Source organism: Camellia sinensis, chromosome 8 (genome assembly GCF_055761805.1).
Source record: "Camellia sinensis isolate YWXY chromosome 8, ASM5576180v1, whole genome shotgun sequence".
NCBI lineage: Eukaryota > Viridiplantae > Streptophyta > Magnoliopsida > Ericales > Theaceae > Camellia > Camellia sinensis.
The window spans coordinates 138753438-138776381 of record NC_138968.1 but is presented as its reverse complement, the minus strand read 5'-3'; positions in this window follow the sequence as shown (position 1 = coordinate 138776381).

Below are 22944 nucleotides of genomic sequence, written 5' to 3'. Positions count from 1 at the left end.
TGAAGATATCACCTAGGCGAGGCCTGATGAGGTTTGGGAAGAGTGGGAAGTTGTCCCCTCGGTTTATTGGTCCTTTTGAGATCCTTGAGAGGATAGGTGAGGTTGCTTATCGGTTAGCCTTACCGCCGCAGTTGTCCGGAGTGCATGATGTGTTTCATGTGAGTATGCTTCGGAAGTATGAACCAGATCCATCACATGTGTTGGATTGGACTAATTTGGAGGTAGATGAGGATGCCTCGTATGAGGAGAGACCGGTTCGGGTCTTGGATAGGCGGGATCAGGTCCTGCGTGGTAAGACCATTCCTTTGGTGAAAGTCTTGTGGAAACATCACGGAGTGGAGGAAGCCACTTGGGAACGTGAGTTGGAAGTCCGAGAGAAATATCCGGACTTGTTTGTTGATATGTAATCTTGTATTTAAATTTTACATTTTGTTGAACTTAAGAGCTTTTATATATGTCTTAAGTTGTGAAACATTGAAAATGTTTTGGTTATTGGAAGTATGTTTTGGAACTTGCCTCATATGGAAGTTGAATATAACATTATATGTGTTAAATATATTGTTGAAATTGGAAAGATAGTGCATAATGATTGATGCATGTTGAAAGTACATATGTTGTTTACATATTGTGAAATGTCTCTTGTTAAAGGGATGGGATGACCAGTAATGGGTCGAATTGTTGAATGTTAAATTGTAACATTGTTTAAAATGGAGGAAAACCTGCTTTTGAAAACTTGTGCTTAATTTCGGGGGCGAAATTCTTTAAGGGGGGGAGGTTATAGCGATCTCAGGTTTACCCTTGTTGTACAGTGATCCGGACATGTGTCCGTGGATGTTGGTTGTTGTTTATTATCATGTTTGCATCCTTTGTACCTTGTATAGTGAGTTATGGGATGTATTGGGCAGGTTTGTTACAGGTTGGTTGTGTTTGGGAGCCTAGTGTTGCTGCCCAGATTTTTGGTCCTTCGCTCGAGCGAGGAGTTTGTCGCTCGAGCGAGAGTAGTGTTGCCCCGGTTCTGGACCTGAGAGTTGTAGTTTCTGGCTCGAGCGAGCTTTTCGTGGCTCGAGCGGTCTGGGTTTTTCTTCGCTCGATCGAGAACTTCTTGGCTCGAGCGAGAGTTTTCTGTGTCTGGTCGCTCGAGCGACCATGTCTTCGCTCGAGCGAGAGTGTTTTATATCAGCGGACAGCAGCGTCTAAAACATCACTTTTTCAGTCCTTTTCTTTGATTAAACCCTAAATCCGACACCCTCTCTCTCTCTAAACTTGCACTCTCTCTAAGATTTGATCTCCCTAGGGTGTGAATCTAGCCTAGGGCCTTTGTTAAAAAGATAGAGGGCGTTGAGAGCTTCGATTTAATCTGAAAAAGTTTGGATTTGGAGCAAGTTGATCTTGGAGTCTTCATCTCCTTTTTGGCTTAAACTTCAAGGTAGGGATATCCTACTCCTCTCTATGGGTTTTGTCTTTAAATTTTGGTATTTTGAGATGTTGGGCTTGGTTTGGTAATTTTGTGAAAGTTTGGGGCTTTTGTGTAATTTTACAAAAGTTGGGGTTTTATTCATAATAAACCTAGATGCATGTTTAGCATGAAAAAAATGGAATGATTGCTGAATCATTGAAGAAAATGGGACCTAAGGGTTGAAATGGTAATTATGGAAAATGGTCTAATTGCATTGTTTAATTAATTGGGATGATTAATTGATGAGAAATGAGGAAATGAAATGTTGATTGAATATCCATTTGTGCATTTATTTTCTGTTTTAGAAATAACTGCTTTGGGCTATCGGTGGAGGATAGTCGTGATTGTTGTAAACAATGTATGTTGATTAGGCAAACTGAAACTAATCAATGGAATGTGTTATGGAACTTGACAGTTGCTAGAATACATTAATTGTTTGTATTGTGTGATTGTATATAGAACCAATGTGTTTATATACGTTATGTGTAGAGGAGGAGATAGGGGATGTACTCCGCGGTTTAGGGGAAGATAGGGGATGGACCTCTAAACCGGATAGGTATTTGGAGGAGATAGGGGATGTACTCCGTAGACAGAGCTCATATGCTTGTCTAGAGAAGTGAAGATAGAGCTCATATGCTTATCTTTGTGAAGTGAAGTGTGGATACAGCTTGTATGCTTATCTGTGGATATTGTTGATATACATATCTGTTGTAGAGTGTGGATACAGCTTGTATGCTTATCTGTGGATATTGTTGATATACATATCTGTTGAGAATGTGGATATAGCTTTTATGCCTATCTGAATGTGAGATATAGTTTTTATACATATCTGTGGAAATGATGATAGAGCTAGCATGCTTATCTGTTGAAAAAGGGAAAATGAAAAGTAATTGGGACTTGTAAGTCGTTGACATAAATATGTAATTTATGTGATTGAATCAGTGTTGACCAACTATCAATTGCTAATGTTTTAGTCATTGTCCATGGTTGGTTTAGTGTATTTCTACTGGGCTGTGGCTCACCCTATATGGGAATATCATTTTCAGGTGCAGGAAGCATGCCACATCCAAGGATATAGCTGGGAGGCTAGTGGCGGACATAGTTTTGTCGTTTTACTGTTGATGTATTACATGTAATTTCAAGCCAAGGGCTTAATGTGTAAACGAGTTAGAACTCTTTGTTGTAACCAAGTGTTAACTTGGAAAGCTGTAAGCCCGTAGGGCATTTTGTTATGAGGTTAACATGTAATACTTATGTAACGGAATTCTAATGAATGAAAGGAATATGGTTAGTTTAAATGTAATTGCATGTCTTACCTGATGGGTTTATTGTTATTATTTTGAGGGCGTTACAACAGTGGTATAGCACTACAATGTGTATCTGGCTGCGAATTAGAAGTGCTTTTGTTTCATTAATACAGCACTACAATGTGTATTATTTGAGACTTATGGAAGTGTCTGAATTGATTTGATATAGCACTAAAATGTATATCGTTATCAATTGTAAAGTAGAGAATTGAATCTATGTAATGTTGATACAGCATTAAAATGTGTATCCTTCAGGAATTTTGAAAGTGTTTTAAAGATGAGTCTAAATCTCATTAAGTTATTTGATTAGGTGTTGAGCCTTGTTTTCAAACTCAAAGTTGGAAAAGACATGGAAATGAAATGTAACATGGACTTAACGTCGTGAAATCAAAATGTGATATAAGCGGATGAATCTGTGTTGACCATCTATCAACTGCTAATCTTTTAGTCATTGTTCATGGCTGGTTTAGTGTATTTCTACTGGGTTGTGGCTCACCCTTTATGGGACATCATTTTCAGGTACAGATAGCATGCCATCTCCAAGGACATAGTTTGGGAGGCTAGAGGCAGACTGACTGCTTGTTATTTGCTTTCTTTTGATGTATTACATGTGAATTCAAGCCAAGGGCTTAATATGTATTGAGTTAGTACTCTTCTTTTTGTAACCAAGTGTTAACTTGGAAAGCTGTAAGCCCGTAGGGCATTTGCTTTTGTTGTTAACATGTAATACTCTTGTAAGAACCATTCTGATTTAATGGAAAGGTGGTTGGTTTCTTTGTATCAATGCATGTCTAATGAGATGGGTTTTGTTTATTTTTTTAGGGTGTTACATAATCATTTTAGGGCAAACTCTCATTTTCAAATATCAACCCAAGGCCAAAATCAACTATAGTGTGACCATAACACCTTATATTTAACCTCATAACCATTTCCACAACATACACTTAAAAACCCCTCTTTTTATTTTTACAACCCAAACCCTAGGTTTGTCCATAATACACCCAAATCCCACCATTGTTACACAACGACAAATAACTAAGCTAAAGACCATATGAAAGTGTAGAAAATGTAATGCCCTGAAAATAAACCATCAAAATGAAATGCAACAACCAACATCCACTAAATAGTAATGGCAAATCTCCAAACTTTACATCATTAATCAACGAGGTTTGTACAAAGTTCCACATGCGAGTTATACATTCAACGGTATGAAAACACATGAATCTATAGCATGTAGAGCATTACTTCCCAAAAATAAATAAAATGCCCTTAAGGGCTTACATATTCCAAGGCTTGAGCCCGGTTACACAAAAATGATTTCACGAACCCATACATCTAAGCCCTTGGCTAGCAAATAAATTCACAACAAAAGAGAGTCATCTACTCTTCACAAAATATATCTACGCCCTCAACTCGACGGGATCACCATATCTTTTCCTGCACCAAAATCCCATAAGGGTGAGCATAAAGCCCAGTAGAGAATCCTTACAAAGTATATACAGTTATGCAAACTTCTAATGTTAAATGCAAATGCAAATGCAAATGCCATGTTATGCCATTTAAAGAATATTTAATTTCATGCTCTTCTTGAAAATCACCATGTTTCAATAACAGTTTGCAGTCTCAACAATTTCGAAACTTCTAATTTTAATCAATAGGGGTAGTAAATACGACTCAGGTAATCCCTAGATTGGTATTTGCAACTAGGCTCAACTAGCACTACCAAAACCCCACTTTACCGGTTGCTAACTGAAAGGGAAGTGGTACCTCCTCCGCGTGTGTTTTCGGTCTTTCACCCTGGACACTCAAGCCAACTTATCAATTTCATCTACACCTCCTATCTGGACTTGCCAACATATTTACCCCAAAAAAATTTCCTCAGTTCTCTTTTCTCAACAATTCCTTTCTCAATGCAAGATATTCAATTTCAAACCAAAACATGCGGTAACTAGGTAATAGTGTATGCAAAATAACAATTGATGATGTTACAATAGTCATTCCCTTTTCATTTATATATATATATATATATATATCAACAATAATCTCGAATAAATGAGCTTTCATTCCTTCCGTTCCATATTAACTCACAATGGAACCATGTTCCCATTTAATTTCATCGACAAATAGCCACATTCCCATTTCTTAAGCAATTCCAATAACATAATCATTTCAAGGCTATAGCAACAATTGAACAATAATTTCTTTCCAACACCAACATTTTTCTCCATGTTATGAGATTTATCCTTTGTAACTATAAGCAAGAATCCTTATTTTCTTTAACTCTTTTGATATACAAAATAACACATCAACAATAAAACTTCATGTGTTCCCATCATTTGTTTTGAAAACCTCTGATTTCTAGTTTTCTTCTTTACAAGTAACACACACACACACACACACTAATCATTTGAAAAGGACCCTCAAGATCATCCATTTTCCTTGCCTAAGATGATTTCAACTCTCAAGATGCTATCTTTGAAGGATTTGAGATTTTTAAAACCCACTTTTGAAAATCTCTACATTTTGGGTCACAAAATCAAAATCAAAATCAAAATCAACACAATAACTTCAAGAAAACCTTTGAATCAACAACAATAACGGAAAAACATGTATATATAACTCAAGAAGTCCCTACCTTAAGGTTTGTTGAAGGAAATAGATGAAACCCTAGAGCCAAGATGAGGGATTTTCGATTTCCACCACACAATGTGAAGTTCTAGCTTTGATCTCTAAGATTTGTGTGAGACGATGAATCTAGACCCAATGGATTGCAAGAAATCAAAGATTTTTAGTGTTTGATGAGGGTTTTTAGAGAAAAGGAGGAGCAAAAGTGTTTTTAGAGAAAGAGTGATGTAGAAAATAATGAGATACATTCAGCCCCAAAAGGAAGAAAAAACAGAGTTTTTGGACTGCCCAGAATCCCGCACGTGCGGCGCCCTCTTCTGCACGTGCAGAGCGCCTCCCTCACACGTGCGACATTCACCCCCGTACATGTGGTGGTCCCTTCCTGCACTTCACTCCGCACGTGCAGCCTCATCCCCCGCACGTGCGGCCCAAGGCCCCGTACATGCAGCCCTGGCCCAGCAGCCTAGCCCAGAATTATTCTGGTTCACTCCCAGGTGCTCCAGACTCGGCCGTGCACCCTTCGAAACATGTGAAAACCAACACTGAATAAATAAGAACAAGAATTATTTAAGAAACAACTTCTGGGCACCACAAATCCAAATGATTAACAAGGCTCCAAGTCAAACTCGACATTCTAATAAGGTGAACCCAAAGTTAGACAAAGGAGAACGGAGCAAAAAATACACCCGGTCATCACAGAAAATCCCTACCTCAAGAAGAGAAGACGAGCATAGCAAGGTTGAAACCCCAAAGACACCGAAACCCACTTTTGTTCGGATGAAAAGAGAGCTCACGACGTGCTCTACCTTTTTCTCAAAGGCACTAGGGTGAAGAACCCAATGAATCTAGGTGAAATAGAAGAGAGAAGGTGAGTTTTAGACTCAAGATCTAGGGCTTTTGAGAGTTTTAGAGAGAGAGATGAGTGAAAATGTGATGAAAAAGGTCATCATCGCGATCTGTTATACACGCAATCCGCTCGAGCGTGAAAAGTGACGCTCGAGCGTCAAACACAATGTTTCGCTCAAGCGTAAAAAGTAACGCTCGAGCGTTGAATACTCACTTTCAGAAGTTTTGCAGACGAATGACATCGCTCGAGTGCAACATTGGACGCCCAAGCGTCCACCCGCTCGAGTATAGGAAATTCCGCTCGAGCATAGAATACACGCTTCCAGTATTTGCAGGTCTGCAAAAATACTGAGAGTTTGCAAATCCCAATCGAGAGTAAGAATGGCCGCTCGAGCGGAGAAGCAAAAATCTGGGCAACAAAGGTTTGGAAAAACAAGAAACCAACCTGTTCCGAACACACAACTACAATCCAAATGACCAATCCAAGGAACAACAAGAGGAATAAGAGATGACCAACAACATTAAACCATGAAACCCGAGTCCGGAACATAATAAAATGTCGGGTCAAAACCGAAGTCGTTATATTAATTTATTATATTATATGGGATGATTAATGTAATATCTACTATTGATTAAACAAAATCCGTGTTACTTTTATTTAATATATTAGTCATTTTGATTAATTACAATATGCCTTTGTTACTCTACTTTTAGTTGTCTGAAGTAATTCTTAGATAAATTAGCTATTATATATGTGATGATTTACTTAATGTATGATAGTTTTTTAAAAAATTCAATAATGTGAAATATTAAATATTTTTAATGATGTGAAGTAAGATTTATGGGAAAATCGGTCTAGGGTCCCTCTCACACTTTTCGTAATGGAAGAGATCCACAAAATTATTTTTTGATGTCTAAGGTCCCTAAACATATATCAGAGAAATTTCAGTCCTTTATACTATCTTCATCATCTGACCCGCGTCGACGACCACCTCCGTGAAAATGCAGAGGCCACCATGGACGTCCCCTCCGACCATATTCCTTACCTGAAGAAAGCCTTCGACGGACTCAAGACTGGGTTGGTTGGCTTCCTTCATGCTTCCGCACCTGATTGGATCATTTACAACTTTGCTCATCACTGGTTGCCCCCTATCGCCACCAAACTCGGTATGGATGATGATGATAAGGACAGAGTCGATCCAGCGATTACCGAGTCAAGCTGGACATTCGGTGCTGACTCGAACAGTGTTTACTTCTTCGGCAACGATAGAGACAACAGTATACTGAGCGAATTTGGTTGGAATCTTCGGCCCGAGTCGGTTGTTAGACGAAGCTTTGCATTTGTGTAGAAAATGAAGTCAGGTATGAGGATCTGGTTTTGCATGGTATTTTTGAAATTGAGAAGATGGCCAGTGATGCCATTTGCTAGGTTCTCCTCCTCCTGGTAAGAGACTAGTCATGTTTGAGGTTTGATTACTTAGATTTTCCTCAACGAGAAATTATTCGGTGGATTAAGCAAGCTCCTGGATTTTCTCTGGGTTGTGGAGTCCAGAGAAATTCTCTGGGTTGAGAGAATTTCTCTGGAAATATGTTTGGGAATTTTCTCTGGGTTGTGGAGTCTAGAGAAATTCTCTGGGTGAGAGAATCTCTGAAAATAAAGGGCAATGTGCTTGATTGACTTTGGGTTACCAGTTGATCGAGATGATGACAATGACTTGGCAAATGGTCATGATTCGGTGCTAAAGAAGTTAAAGAACTCTCCCATTAATGGAAGACTGAAGCGGAAATATAAAAGCCACGAATTGGATACGAAACACAATGGTAGAAAGAATTTTGAATTTTGTGCTTTCAGAGGCCCTGTTTTATTTGTTGGACATCTTTTAAAAAAATCTGTGTTGATCGTAGACAAACCATGGATGGAAGTGGTTAAAACTTTTGATGCCCCACCTGTTCACAGACATATTCATGGGACATAACTGCTTGTTGAAGGTGGTTTTCTAACAGCTTAGGTAGAAGAGAGAGAGTTCAAATGCAGGAGTTGAAGATCCCCTTTGTTTGAGAATTTCTCTAGGTCTGGGGAGGCCAGAGAAATTCAAAATTTCTCTGGACCAATTTTCTCTGACTTGAATTTTCTCTGGACCAATTTTCTCTGGATTGATGTTGAGAGACCTTAGACATCATGAAAATATTTGATGTCCTTTATACTATAAAATCATAATATCAGGGACCTTAAAAAAAATACCCCTTATATACACAAACTAAATAAAATATTAAGAAATACAATCAAATAGCAAATTTTTTTAGTGATTATTGACTTTCTAAAATCCCATACATCACACGGGTGACCACTAGTATTATATAAGGAAAAAAGAGGTTTCTAACTCACAAGCCTTGTGTGAGCTCCAATATCTCAATCTTAATTTTCTAATTTTTTGATTTAAAATATAAAAAATAAAAAAAAAACTCAGCATTTATTGACTTCTCCCAACCCACAAACCTTTTTGACTTCTCCTATACCTACTGCTACACCATTTTCAACTTCTCTCATATACTATGGTTAGTGATGAGATTATTAAATTATTTTTATAAAAAATCTAAAAAAAAAAATAATTTGTGTATTAAAAAAATATCTAAAACAAATGTAACTATCTATATCTATCTATATCTATACTATATATTAAGCAAAAGGGAGTTTTTAACTGTAAGCCTTGTGGGAGCTCCAATCTCCCAATCTAAATTTCCTGATTTTTTGATTTAAAAAAAAAAAAATCTTAGCATTTATTAACTTCTCCCAACTCCCAAGTCTTACCCTCATAATAACACTTTAATGCATTAAGAACAAGCATAAAAAAAATTCTTTGAAATCCAACACATATGAATTCCTTGAAAAGTCCCAACACATATGATTATTATCCCTCACAATAACACTTTAATGTATTAAGAATAAGTATAAAAAAAATTTCTTGAAAAGTCCAATACATATGATTATTATCAAAATATTAAACTTTAATATAATATAATAATAATAAAAAAAGACATTTAATTCCTTGAAAAGTCCAACACATATTATTATTATCAAAATAATAAACTTTAACATAATATAAAAAAGGAAAACAAGAAGACATTTAAAAAAAAATATTTAAAAATCACAATTCACATATATAGATAATTATAAACAAAATCCGTGCATAGCACGGGTGATATGCTTGTACTATATAAGGAAAATGAGGTTTCTAATGAAAAGCCTTCTAAGAGCTCCAAACTCTCATTCTAAAATTATTGATTTTTCAATTTATAAAATAGATTAAAAAAACCTATTGACTGATTTATTTATTTAATTATTTTAGAAATAATAATTATCCATTAATTTCTATATTTCAAATGGAAACATAACAAAAATATTTCATAATACTCTCACCGATTTTCAAAAAAAAAAATATTAAAACTTGCATTCATTTTCTCTCCAAAAAATCAGATAATATTTTTCATTAAAGTTGTGGATATCTATTTATATCTTATATATTATATTATAACATAACCAAAAAAAAATTAAAAATCAAATATACAAACAGATAAAATTAATCATTTTTATTTTTATTTATTCAGTTAAAATATTTATTTTGCCTCTTAATATCCAATTTTAAATTTTAAAAATCTATAAAGTCTATCTAAACAAATCTGATTTGAAAAAATACCTCCCACTATCATACTTTAAATCAATAAAACTCACATATCTATCACATATTTAAGTCGCATCATAACTTATCTAAATAATAATAATTAAAAAAATGAAAACCACAAATAAATTAAATTTAAAAAACAAAATAGAAACCTACAACTCCATCTAAAATAAATTGGAAAAAATAAAAAAACAAATAGAAACCACACAAATAAAGAATATAAAAATTTAGATGTGGATCTCAAAAAGATAAAACCATATCTAAATTTAAATTATAATTTAATAATATAATTATCTATTTTTTTTATGTATATCTATCAAAATTTTAAATCACTTAATGGGACAAAATAATCAATTTTCTAAAATTATTGATTTTTTAATTTATAAAATAGATTAAAAAAACTATTGACTGATTTATTTATTTATTTATTTAATTATTTTAAAAATAATAATTATCCCTTAATTTATGGATTTCAAATGGAAAAATAACAAAAATATTTCATAATCTATCCATTCTAATCTCTCCGATTTCGAAAAAAAAAAAAAACAAATTAAAACTCGTCTTCCTTATCTCTTCCCCAAAAAATCAGATAATATTTTTCATGAAAGTTATGGATATTTATCTATATCTTATATATATATATATATATATATATTATAACATAACAAAGAAAAACTAAAAATCAGATATACAAACAGATAAAATTAATAAATTATATTTTTATTTATTCAGTTAAAATCTTTCTTTTGCATCTCAATATCCAATTTTAAATTTTAAAAAATCTTTAAGGTTTACCTAACAAATCTAATTTGAAAATATCTCCCACCGTCATACTTCAAATCAATAAAACTCACATGTCTATCACATATCTAACTTGCATCATAACTTACCTAAATAATAATAATTAAAAGCAAATAGAAATCACAAATAAATTAAATTTTAAAAAAAGTTAGAAACCCACATGTAACGCCCCCAAAAATAATGTAATAAATCCAACTCATAAGTGGAAGAATAATAGAAATAAAATACTTTCATTCATCAAAGTTCGTATTACAAAAGATAACACATGTAATATACATTCATAAATGTACATTCCGAATCTATAGCATGTAATACCAGTTAATGATCAATAAAATAAATGTCCTACGAGCTTACATCTTTCCAAGACATTGCTTGGTTACGAACAAAAAAAAAGTCATTAGCTCTGTACGTATAAAGTCCTCGGCTTGAATAAACATTAAGCACAAAACAACAAAATAGAGCCTCTAGCTCCTAGGTCCTCCCAAACTACGTCATTGGAGGAAGCATGTCACTGGTACCTGAAAGTGATTTCCCAAGTAGGGTGAGCTAAAGCCTAGTAGAAACAATCTATCACAATATATGAGATTTAACGAAGATATAAGTGTCAATTGTATATTCAATGTTTATGACAAAACACACATCCTCTACATGACCATACGGTACCGATATTCACATCTCAATCTATTCCCACCTATTCATTTCAAGTTAATTCATTTTGTCACACCCCCAAAATATAATATAAATAACCCAACTCATAAGAGAAATGAATATAATAGAATTCATGTATTTTCATATATCACAGTTTGTATTACAAAAGATGTTATACGCATTATACATTCATAAACGTTCATCCTGAATCTATAGCATATAACACTAGCTAATAACAAAAAATAAATGCCCTACAGGCTTACATCTTTCCAAGACATTACTTGGTTATAACAAAAAAGAGTCATAAGCTCTGTATATATAAAGCCCTAGGCTTGAATAAACATTTAAACACAAAATAAAAAAATAGAGCCTCCAGCTCCTAAGTCCTCCAAGCTACGTCCTTGGAGAAAGCATATCACCTGTATGTGAAAATGGTTTCCCAAGTAGGGTGAGCCAAAGCCGAGTAAGGACAGTCTAACACAATATATGAGATTTAACTAAGATACAAGCGTCAAGTACACATTCAATATTTATGACCAACGTATAACCTTTTAATGAATCGTTCAATACAGATACTCTTATCACAATCCATTTCCATTTATTCATTTCAGGTTAATTTGTTTCACTTCAACTCATATGCCAAGTGTATAATTTTCCAAATGACCCAACTGAGACTACAACTCGATGGTTTTCAATGAACATAACAATCCTATAAACACTTCAATCTTGCCATTTTGCAGAAATTTCATCCGCGAGATCGGCACCCATGTATACATAAGATTTCGAGACTTTCACCCTTGACACTCCGACCAACTTAATTCTCAATGAAGTCCATCCCCTATCTCCTCCCAAAACATGGAGTACATCCCCTTTTTCCTTCCAAAACATTATACATATACAATGTATTTAAAGACACCGTCTTGTTCAATGACATTCGATCACACATATTCAATGTCTCAACATACCGTTATATTCAATGACATAGTTAAATGATTAGTTTCAATTCACTTAATCCTCATGCAGTTTCTACACGAATCATAGCTATCCTCCACCGATAGCCCAATATAGATATTTCTAAACAGATATACAATCTTTATAACAGATAATTTATCAAATTTCATAGGTGAGTGATTAAACAAATCCAACTACACCATTCATTTATACATCTACCCAATTTCACATTCTTCATCTCAATTCCATTATTTATACCAAATAATTATTATATATATATATATATATATATATTAGGGCAAATTTTCCCCTATTTCAAATATCACTCATGTACCACTCGCATCTTTTAATCCATTGGAGCATGTATTTAGTTCCCTTATTTTCATTTTTAGGAGTCTTTGGAGTTGTTGAATGTTGATTTTGGAGGAGTATGATCCGATTTAAACTCGTTAAGTTTGTTTGTTTGCGCTTGTTCTTGTCAAAAAGTTCCTTGGGAACTTCGAAATTCTATTATGGGGTAGACACCAGCCTTCCTAAGGGTCGACCCTTATCTGTTGGTGAAGTTTCTGGAGGTGTTACTAGAATTTAGGGTCGACACCAGCCTTGGTGGTGTCGACACTTGCCTTTTGTTGCTGTCCACAAGGGTCGGCACTAGTCTAGGAAGGGTCGACCCTTGTATATTGCAGAATCTGGGTATTAGTTGCTGGAATTTAGGGTCAACCCTTCCTGTCCAAGGGTCGACACCTTGCTTGCTACCAGCATTGTCTTTTCTTGCTGAAGGGTTGACACCACCACACCAGGGGTCGACCCTTGCGTGTTTATTTTCAGATTTGTGGATCCGAATGGGCCCTACCTTTGGGGGGTTTTGGACTTATTATTTTATTGACCTTAGGGCTACTTTTCTGCTACTATAAATTGACCCTAACCACTTCTCTCTCATTATTTTGCCTCTCCTTTCTCCTCAAGCCTGTGAGTTCTCTTCTCTCTCTCTAAAACTCAAACTTTTTCACTTAGATCTTTAGATCTACTCACCTAAAGTGGTCTTTTTATCCTGGTCCTTTGAGAAATATTGTAGATCTCGTCAAGGGCTTCCTTTTGGTCCAATTAATTTGTGGTTTCATCGCCATTGATTTTTGGGTCATCATCTCTTGGCTTCAAGAGGTAGGGGTTTCTAGTTGTCTTTCAATACCTTCATTTATAGATAGACTTGTGATATTTTCTTTATATAAATACAAGAGCTCACATTTTTATGCATATTGTGATGAATCATGAGATTGGGGGTTAGGGTTTGAAGAGAGTTGGGTTTATTTGTTGGGTTATGATCTTGGGTCATGAGTTTGGGTGTAAAAGTAATCGAAGAGTTGGAATAAAATGTGTTTTTGTGAAAAGCCTTAATTTCTGTTAAAAACCCTAGTTTGGCTGATGAAGATGGTCAATGGTTTTGCTTCAATTCATAGTAGAATCATGAAATTGAGGTGTTAAATTACACTTGTACAAGTTTAATTAAAATTTTTAAAGAATTTGAGAAATTTATGTAAAAGTTGCGATTGAACTCATAATGTTGATATTTTAAATTATGTTATAATATGAAACCAAACTAGGGAGAAAAGAAATTACTAATGGTATGGATGATATGAGCTTTGTGTTGAAATGGTTGTGTTGGATTTTGTTGTGTGTTATGTGAATTGTATTGGGTTATGTTGTGTTAAGTTGAGTTGGGTTATGTTGTGTTGAGTTGAGTTGGGTTGTGTTGAGTTTGGTTGAGTTATGTTGTGTGGAGTTGAGTCGTGTTGGGTTAAGTTGAGTTGAGTTGTGTTGGGGTTGGTACCTGCACAGGTAGTTGAAAAATGGTTTTTCAGTTCCCACGACCGTCTGTATCATAGCCGGTAAATGTGGGGGATGCTTTTAAAAATTGAAAAATGATTTTTCGGTGCCCACGACCGTCTGTATAATAGCCAGTAAATATGGGGGTGGTTTGAATTCAAGGTGCCCAATTGCCCTGTCTAGGCTTATCGTTGAACGAATGTGAGAAAAATATTTTTGGGTGTCCACACAGTCCTGCCGTATTGTAGCCGGCGAAAGTGGAAAATGATTTTTTGGTGTCCACACAGTCCTCCGTATTGTAGCCGGCAAAAGTGGAACAAACGGATGGTTTTCGAAAATGTTTTGGGTGCCTACGTCCTGCCGTATAATAGCCGGCAAATGTAGAGGGTGGTTTTAAAAAGTTGAGCAATGGTTTTCGGAAAAATGGTTTTTGGAAGAAAATGGCTTTTGAGAAAATGGTTTTTAGGAGTTCACTTGCCACCGTATAATAGTTGGCAAAAGGTGGAAAGTGTTATGGATTGGGCCCCGCTATCCCGTCGTATCAAGTCGATAAAAGATGGAATGTGTTGAGAAATGTGTTTAGTTGATGATATAATATGTGTGAATTGAGATAAACTTATGAAATTACAATTGATGTGTAATTTGACATGGAAAGGAAAGGCATATAGAATTTATCTGAAAAAATTGAATTAAAAGGGTTTATTATCCTTGTGACATGTTGAATTATGATTGATAACACATATGTGGATATGATGTGGTTGTGATATATTGAATTATAGTTGATAATGCAAGCGTGGATGTGATATAGTTGTTAGATAAGTCGGAGTTGAGTGTAGGATAACAATTATTAAACATAAAGGAGATTTGGATTTCTACATTGAGAAGTTACAACAAACATGAATAGATTGGTGGGAATAGCATGTATGTGGGATGTTTTGGAGTATTAAAGGAACTTGAACTTGAGGATATGGTGTTATAATTAATTTAACTAGTAAAAAGGAAGAATGGAAATAAAAAGGAGGAATGTTAAGATGAAAATTAAATGAGGAATATTTTGGAATTGGTTAATAAATATAAAATGATGTGGTTCCTTAAATATATTTGTTTCTAAAAAGGATTTATGGTTTTTTGATAAAAAAAAAAGGATAATTTTTTATGGTCGAAAGTTTCCCTAAATGTTCAAATAACTTTTGAGAAAAAAAAATAAAAAATACTCTATGTATGATATTCTGAAAATTACAAAACATCACCTTACTATATGGTATCACTTTGCATGGATGATCATTTTTATGTATGTGTTGGTTATTGTTTTAGAACTATGAGATTCCTACTAGGCAATTGTGCTCATCCTTTGTTGTTTCATTTTTTTTATAGGAAGAGAATTCGGATTGATTGGTTGAAGGATTAGGAATTTCATGTATATCTTGTGTGTAATCTCATTGTAATTTGATGTTTATAATTATTTATTTGTAACTCCATAGTGGGAGCTTGGCATGTATTATTATTGTTGTTGTATTCACCATGAGAGAGAACATGTACCATTATGTTTCTATTATTCAAGGGTAATAGATATTTGTAATTAAAAAATAAAATGAAATTGGCCTAATTTACAGGCTTTTGGTAATGTTTCCAACTAATTAAAATTGGGGCGTGTCAACTCCAAAGGCTAAAATCAACTATTTTAACACAAGATACCCTTACATCCAAACTCCATAGTCATTTACATAACATCACATGGAAATCCCTCTTTTGGACTTGACCTCAAACCCTAGGTTTTGTCAAAACACCCCCAAATCTCATCATTTATACATAACAACAAATACCTAGGTTAAAGATCATATTAAGGTGGAGAATATCCCTACCTCAAGTGTAGAAGCCCAATGGAGAAGAGGAGGAACTTCAAGAATGATGAAATCAAACTTTAATCCGATGAAATGGAAGCTCTTGAGATGCTCCAACTCTTTATCAAAGAATGTAAGGTGTAGAGATCCTTAGATCTAGGTGTATTTGTAGAGAGAAGTCGAATTTTAGAGAGAGGGAGCTGGTTTAGGGTTTTTGTGAGAAAAGATACCAAAAAGTGATATAAAAAATGGTCTATTGCGAATTGATATACGCGAGGCTCGCTCGAGCGAAGGAGTTGTCGCTCGAGTGACCAGACACAATAAGTGACCTCGCTCGAGCGCAAAAAGCGTCGCTCGAGTGCAGAATACACACCGTCAAAAGTTTTATAGACGCACATTGTCTGTCGAGCGCAAGAAGCCTCGCTTGAGCGAAGAACTTTTCCTTTCCAGAATCTTTGCAGGCCTACAAAAATGCTAGAAACTCACAAAGCTCGCTCGAGCGCAAGAAACCTCGCTCGAGCAAAGAAGCCAAAATCTAGGCAACAACAACTTGAACAACTAGCACCCAACATGTCCCAAACATGCCCAAGACATTCCAATACTCAAATAGGAAAGGAAAAAGAGGGAGAGAGACATGAATAACTATACTAAGCCACGAAATCCGAGTCTAGAATACAATAAAGGTCGGGTCAAAACCGGAATCGCTATACATTTCATTTCAATTCATGGGCCAAGTTTATAATTCTCCGAATAACCCTACTGAGACTAGAACTCAATGGTTCTCAATCAACACAAACATCATACAAGCACTTCAATCTTGCTATTTTACGAAAATTTTGTCCGCAAGATCGGCATCCATGTATACACATGATTTCGAGACTTTCACCCTGGACACTACGACCAGCTTAATTTCAATGGAGCCTATCCCCTATCTCCTCCCAAAACATGGAGTATATCCCGTTTCTCCTCCCAAAACATTATACATATACAATGCATTTAAAGTACAGTCATGTTCAATGACACCAATTAAATGATTAGTTTCAATTCACCTAATCCTCATGCAATTTCTACAACAATCATAGCTATCCTCCATCGATAGTCCAATACAGCTATTTCTAAACAGATATTCAATCTTACGACAGATAATTTATTCAAATTTTCATAGGAACGAGATAACGCGTATCCAGTTCCACCATTTTTATCAACAACTATCCAATTCCATGCCACCATAATCACTTTCGTTCATTTATACAAAATACAAATTGACCCATCCAGGGCACAACTCCTATTTATCCAAATATTAACTCAAGTGTCCAAATCAACCCTTTTTCAACAACAAACCTTTACATCTACACCCAAACCATTTTTACCAATTACATTTGAAAGCCCTCTTTCATTTCACACCCAAATCCTAGGTTCATCCACAAATATCTCCAATATTCCACAATTTATACATAACAACAAATAACTAGACAAAAAATCATATTAAGGTGTAGAATATCCCTATCTTGAGCTTAGAAGAGCAAAGGAAGAAGCGGAGGATCTTTAAAGACACCGAAATCAAACTTCAATCGAACCAAAAGGAAGCTCTTGAGACGCACTCTCTATTTAATAAAGGCACACGGGTGTAGAGATCACTAGATCTAGGTGTAAATATATAGAGAGAAAGTGTTTTAGAGAGAGAGGGTCTCAACTTTAGGGTTTAGGACGAAAAGATCTGAAAAAGTGTTGTAAAAAGTCATTTTCGCAATCTGATATACGCACAGTTTACTCCAGTACAAGAGTTGACGCTCAAGTGTCAGACATAAGTTGTTCTGCTCGAGTGCAAGAAGTCCCACTCGAGCGCAGAGTACACACCTCCAGTACTTTTGCAGACAACAGACAAAATTGCTCGAGCGCAAGAAGAGATGCTCGAGTGCCCACCCGTTCGAGCGTAAGAAACGCAACTCGAGCGTGGAAAACACCCCTCTAGTACTTTTGCAGACGTGCAAAGTACTGAGAGTTTGCAAACCCCGCTCGAGCACAAGAAAGGCCGCTCAAGCAGAGGACCAAAATTCTGGGCAACACAATGTTTGAAAACCAAGCAACCGACCTGTTCCAAACACACTCAACACGTCCAAATAACCAAATTTAAGTAGGAACAAAGAGGAAAAGACAATGAACAACATTCAGAAACCATAAACCCGAGTCCAGACTACCACAATAGTCGGGTCAAAACTGGGATCGTTATACCACAACTCCATCTTAAATAAATTGAAAAAAAAAAAAACTAAATAGAAACCACACAAAAATAAAATAAAAAAGATAAGAATTTATATATGGATCTCAAAAAAATATGATAATATCTAAATTTGAATTACAATTTAATATTATAATTATCTATTTTTCTGATGTATATCTGTCAAAATTTTAAACCACTTAATGAGACAAATTAATCAATTTTCAAGTCTTATTTAAAGAACAATCTGATTAGTCATCCCATCTCTTAGACTTCACGGCATTGGTGGATGAGCTAATGGATTGGATTAAGTGAGGTTTAAGTTGTTGGAGGTAACATTCTCCCACTCTATTTATTTGTTTTTTAATTTTATTTTTTTATGTGTGATTCTCTTTCTCTGTTGTTGGTTTGGTTTTGATTTTGGTTTTGGTTTTAGTAAGGTTTATGTGTTTGTTTATAGGTTTGCATGGTGGAGAAGAATTATTGGTGATCATAATTGCAATCGAAGTATCTATATCCGTTCTGTACCAAAGATTTTGATCGAATTTTGTTTTCTTCAACGAAAATCATAAAATTGAAGTAAAAAAAAAAAATGGGTATCAAAATTTTTATTTTTTATTGTCATTTTATTTTTATAAAAAAATGTGAAAATTTATTGAGAATTCAAGATTTTACTATAACATTATATTTTTGTATAACTAGGTAAATTTAAAACTTTTCAATATCATTGTGTTCTTTATTTTTATCCTCTTTTTATCCCATTATACAATTACTGTTATTTGTTAGTTTGTTAATTATAATTTAATTAACTGAAAATGAAAGCTTTATATAACTTTACATATATATTATAGTTAATTTGTTATAGCATAGTTGTATATAATAACATAATATATAGGGATAATCTCTAAATATAATTTCTATTTTTTTATGTAATTAAATAGCCCATCTTAAATAGTATATAGAAGAGTTATATGGCTTCTTTTATCTTTAAAAAACCCAATCTTTTTTTTTTATACTTTTTAATTTTTTAAATTGAAACATCAATTGTTTATGTCCATAAAACAAAACTGATAAATACATATCCAAAAGCTACACATTTGTTTTTTTCTTTTCTTTTTTTAATATGTAGGATATTTACATACGGAAAATGTTTGACACCTTAATTTTTTTTTCATAGTCTGACTTATAATAATATGGTCATGAGTGTCAGTTTTTATACAAATATGAGAAAAGAATTAATTAAATTATACATTTCAACCAACCGCATACTCAAACTTGAACTATTTCAAAATGTTATTTCACTATAATTCCAATTAAGAGAATCTTCAATCCTTAATTTCTATCAAATTATAATTTGATAAAAATTTAAAAAGATAAAATGTTGAAAATTATTGTTTTTTCCATCAAAATTTGTGAAAAGAAAAAAAATTGGGATAAGAATGAAAGTTCTTTTAAAAATTGATAAAAATTTAGTGAAAAAGTTACAATAATTCATATCAAATCAAAAAATTTATTCAAATTTAAAATCAAATTGGATAAAAAAAAAATTTAAAAGAAAATGATGAAAGTTCGAAAATATTTTGAAACCTTCTTATTCTTAAATATTAGAAATCCGTATGTGTAATATATTCATATTGTATTTTTAGTTATGAAATTGAAATCAAAAGAAATGTAATTTCAATTATTAGATCAATAATATAAATATCATATTAATTATTATTAAATATGACTTCACTTCGTATTTAATAATAAAATTGTATTTTGTCTTAATTAGAACTTTTAAATTTGTATATTTTCATAACAACAAGATGTATGTCATAACTCATTTTAATTTCATTTAATCAGATTTAACTTTTTTTTAATACAGATTATCAAAATTACACTAAATAGATTTATATTTTTTTTAAAAAAAATTTAAACTAATAATTTAAAAAGTTATAAATATAAAAGTTAATTTATAAATTTTTTGTGTACCACAAGACAAAATATTAAATTACTTTAAAATAATTATAATAATTTTTTTTTAATTTATAAAATTTCATACATAACATAAATTATCACTAATTTTAACTTACATCAAACGACGGCTGGAAGTACAATTAAATCAGCCAAGTCTAGACGCTTTGGATACATTTGTTTTGTTTTCCCACTACTAGTTTGGCTAATAGCTTTCTAGGTAGGTGTGTTACACGAGCAAGGAAGTCTAGACGCTTTGGATACGTTTGTTTTGTATTCCCACTACTAGTTTGGCTAATAGCTTGCTAGGTAGGTGTGTTACACGTGCAAAGAAGTCTAGACGCTTTGGATACGTTTGTTTTGTTTTCCCACTACTAGTTTGGCTAATAGCTTGCTAGGTGGGTGTGTTCCACGAGCAACGATCCTTTCCTTGGATCTTTCTATTTGGCTCCTTATTTGGTAGATTAATGAGCTTACTTTTGGATTTAATTTTAATGATTTAAATTGTTTATATTTTAAGATTTATTAGGTATATTATACTTGCAGAAAATTAAATGAATCGGATATTGAAAACCTCGTGTTCGGATCATTGAATTAAAAATTGTTTATTAAAAAAAATTTAATAAACAGTTTTATTTTTTAATAAAACTTATAGTTCAATGATCCGAACATGTAGTTTTCGATATCCGATCGACTTGATTTTTTACACGTATGATATACTCGATAAATCCTAAAATATGAACGGTTTGAATTATCGAAATTGGATCCAAAAGTGGACCTAATGACCCATTAAATAAGAAGCCAAGTAAAGAGATCCACGGAGAGAGATCCATCTATGATATACGACACCATGAATATGAATATGACTATGACCATGACCATGACCATGACCATGATCAATAAATGGGCAATGGTTTGTTTGGGCCCGCTGTACGATCAGTAAGTTATAAATATATAATTTATCTTAGATTTGGGTTAAAAATGAGATGTTAGGTAAAGATTAACAGTTTATATATTGTGTAGCACACGTATAAAATGATTTTGAATTATATATTGATATTTTTGAATAACTTTTAAATAAATTTCTGACTTTATAATATTTTTACTGAACGATTGATGTTAATCTGCGGTGAAAAATGACAATGATAGGAATGTAAAAAAATTGTCAATAAATTTATCTCAAAATGTGATGTGTGACTTAAATTTAGTTTTTTGTATAATAAAATTTATAATTGAAATGAATCTCTACTCACCTTTTTTTATTTTTTTTAATATTTTTCTGAATAATTTTTTTGAACACTTGGCATTACTATGAGGAAAAGGAGAGGCAAATTGTGGAGGATGATAATAAGATGGTGAAAGAATTGTTTTTCATGTGGTTTGGTGTTACTTATTTTAATAAATTCTAATTTTGAAAAAGGTATTTTGAACTATTTGGTTAAACTTATTTCAAATAACTTCTGATTTGAACAACTTATTTTAACTTTAAAATGTTAATTCTGAGAAGCTGTCCACCCTCTACCTCTGATTATTAGCTTCTAAAATAGACTATGGATTATCATTATTATTTTTTGTGGGAAATGTAGACTAGTAATGAATAACAAAAAATAGAAGTTAATTTAAAAAGCTATTTTACAGTTTATTTATCAAACACTATTCAGTAACTTAAATTTATAATTTAGCAGTTGTACCGAATAGATATCTGATTAAAATTATAATCTATAATCCGTTAAATTATAATTAATAATTTGTTTTAACAGCCGCACCAAACACCCCAATATCTTTTTCATTTTCAATGCTTTGTTCTAAGTTAGAACTTCTAACAATGAAATTTTTTATACCCCTCATTTTCATATGCATTTTTATTTTTATGAGAAGGTAGTTTTTGAAATACAGAAAACAAATTAAAACTTTATCAAAAAATAATTTCAACAAAACAATTTATCGAATAAATTTTCTGTATATAAATTTATTTATTTTTTTATATTCAAGAAAGGAAATATTACAGCGTGCACTCTTAAAAAGTATATATCGTAAGAAAAGTTATGATTTTTGTTGTGGGAGTAACAAAATTATTGTGATGAAAATAATAATTTTTGTGACAAAAATTATGAATAACAAAGTTATGATGTGTTCCCCTAAAAGTGTGAATGCTAAAGTTATATATTTTTTTGTAATAAAAAATTTGTATGAGGTTGACCTATTTTGAGAAGTAGGTTAAAAGTTGACTTTTTATTTTTTTAATTTTTTTTTTGAAAAAATGTGTAAAAAAAATAAAGAGCTGATATGACCCAAAAAATTAAAAAGCTAATAAACTGATTTTTAATCTTCTTCCCAAAATAAATGCACATGATCGTCTTTCTCAGTGGAGAACCATCCATTTAATTAGACATTTAATAATTACCAAAAAACAGTATATATTATTTCACTATCTCTTAATTATTTATTTACTAGCATGTCAACTGTGCTATACATAGGATAAAATAAGATATTATTTATTAAACATATGATAATTATTTTAATTTTTTATATTTTGTCTCTCGTAAATAAAATTTTATATATAAGTTTAAGAGTTTTGTTCAAATGTTCATTTACTATAATATATAGTATAGATAGATTAAAATTATTGTATTGACAATTAACAATTAAAATTATGCTTTGTTATAAATAAAAAAAATGACATACGTCTAATACTTCACTATTTTAGAATAAAAATATATGAATTTAAAAAAAATGTTATATTGGTTTTTGAAAGGGAAATAATTAAAGAAATTTTAAAAACTTAATGAAT